Genomic DNA, 2,432 nt, shown 5'->3' on the forward strand with positions numbered 1-2,432 from the left:
GGATTCCATACTTTCTTTGTCTTCTTCTCTATCATATGAGCAGGAACAAAGATAAAGGCATTCTTGTTGAAGCCAATCCTGAACCTGAAAGGACCTTGAAGAGAAAGCTAAGAGAAGCTAAGGCACAAAACTCTGAAAAGGACCTGACAGAAATTTTCGAAAAGGAAGCATACAAAACAAAATGGCCGAACCCAACAACAATGGTGGAGATGCACAGAAGATGCTTGGTGACTTTTATTGCACCCTCTTCTGACTTCTGTGGAAGGAGCATCTCAATTCCTGCAATTGGAGCAAACAACTTTGAGCTTAAGCTTCAATTAGTTTCTCTAATGCAGCAGAATTGCAAGTATCATGGACTTCCATTGGAAGATCCTCATCAATTTTTAGCTGAGTTCTTGCAAATCTGTGACACTGTTAAGACTCATGGGGTTGACCCTGAGATCTACAAACTTATGCTTTTCCCTTTTGCTGTAAGAGACAGAGCTAGGACATGGTTAGACTCACAGCCTAAGGATAGCCTGAACTCTTTGGAAAAGCTGGTCAATGCCTTCTTGGCAAAGTTCTTTCCACCTCAAAAATTGAGTAAGCTTAGAGTGGAAGTCCAAACCTTCAGACAGAAGGAAGGCGAATCCCTCTATGAAGCTTGGGAAAGATACAAGCAATTGATTAGAAGGTGTCCTTCTGGCATGCTTTCAGAATGGAGCATCATATGCATATTCTATGATTGTCTGTCTGAACTGTCTAAGATGTCTTTGGACAACTCTGCTGGTGGATCTCTTCATCTGAAGAAGACGCTTGAAGAAGCTCAGGAACTCATTGAAATGGTTGCAAATAACCAATTCATGTACACTTCTGAAAGAAATCCTGTGAATAATGGGACAACTCAAAAGAAAGGAGTTCTTGAAATTGATACTCTGAATGCCATATTGGCTTAGAACAAAATATTGACTCAGCAAGTCAATGTGATCTCTCAAAGTCTGAATGGATTGCAAGCTGCATCCAACAGTACTAAAGAAGCATCTTCTGAAGAAGAAGCTTATGATCCTGAGAACCCTGCAATGGCAGAGGTGAATTACATGGGAGAACCTTATGCAAACACCTATAATCCTTCATGGAGAAATCATCCAAATTTCTCATGGAAGGACCAACAGAAGCCTCAACAAGGTTTTAACAATAATGGAGGAAGAAATAGATAGGAAATTCTGAATAGAGCCATTCTAGCCTGGAAACCATAGTCTCTGATCTATCCAAGACCACACTAAGTTTTATAAATGAAACGAGGTTGTTCCGTGGGTTACCTGAAACTGGAGGTCGATCTCGGATGAGATCTTCTGTACTGGTCGGAGATAACGTGTCCGGCTGGCTGATGACGGCCGGAGCTGTTGGGTCCGACTTATTGGACTTACTGCCTTGCTGATCCTTGGCCACCGGAGGGTGGGGGGTACCTGCAAGAGACTCCAATGCCTAAGTTAGCACGGGTATTAAGCAGGTTTTTTATGTAGAATCAGAGTATGAGTTATACCTGGGTGCTCCAGCGTATTTATAGTAGCGTGGGCTGATCTTTGTGATAAGATAAGTTAGTTATCTTATCTTATCTTATCTTATCTTGAGTGAAGTCAGCTTATCTTCAAGGGAACCGCCTTTATCTCTATAGGCTTGGATTGCCTTTGGATTCTGGGTCGTGTTCCTCTATTTGGGCCCTTTTATTGGGCTTTGCTGTCGTTTTGGCCGAGTTCTTCATAAAGAAGTCGGTCCGCTTGACCTGAACAAGTCGATCGCTTCGCTACTGAACATCCCGGTTCGGATAGCTCGACCCTGGGTATGAACAGTGCCCCTGCTTGAGCTCGGTCTTCCGTTTGAGGTTGAGTTCTTTGACTTCGGTCCTTCTTTAGTGAAGCCGAACTCAAGCATTTTGTCGATTCCTTTGCAGAAGCTTTTTTGAATGTAGAACGTTTTCCTTCTAAAAGCGCGCCCTTTTGTATTAGCGCTTTGTCCTGGGGAACGTGCGAGGGTTTAATACCCTAATTAATTAGTATTAATTGCTCCGTTTCTCCTTTGGCTCTTTATTTTGATTTTTGAAAGCTCAGAGACGGTTTCTCTTCTTTGCTCTTTCGTAACTTCTTCACCATTTTCCTCCATTTTTCTCGTTCTCTGTTTTTCGCCCTCGTTTCCTCTTTTCCTTCGTGGCGGTGTCGCTTGACGATTCTCGGGACAACTTGCCTCTCCTTATTTCCTTTGAAGCTTTTCTCTTCTCCAGGTGAGTTCCATTCGCATTTTCTTTCTTTTTCGCTGCTTTTGGCTTTTCGTGATTAAATTGTGATTTTGCTTTGAGGGAAGTTTGGATCTTTCTGCTTCTACTGTGCCTGGTTATAGTCGTAATGCGTGCTCTGAATCTTTTTCGCCTTTCCTATTGCTTTAATGTGCTTAGGGCT

The 2,432-nt window shown here is 42.6% G+C and overlaps 1 non-coding gene across 1 annotated transcript; it reads right to left on the reverse strand.

Moving 5' to 3' along the window:
• Positions 1-584: 584 nt before the first annotated feature.
• On the reverse strand, positions 585-688 carry LOC112725399 (small nucleolar RNA R71). The gene has a single exon (XR_003164510.1). It is a non-coding gene; the product is annotated as a small nucleolar RNA R71 (small nucleolar RNA).
• Between the last annotated feature and the right edge of the window lie 1,744 nt (positions 689-2,432).

Source organism: Arachis hypogaea, chromosome 11 (assembly GCF_003086295.3).
Source record: "Arachis hypogaea cultivar Tifrunner chromosome 11, arahy.Tifrunner.gnm2.J5K5, whole genome shotgun sequence".
NCBI lineage: Eukaryota > Viridiplantae > Streptophyta > Magnoliopsida > Fabales > Fabaceae > Arachis > Arachis hypogaea.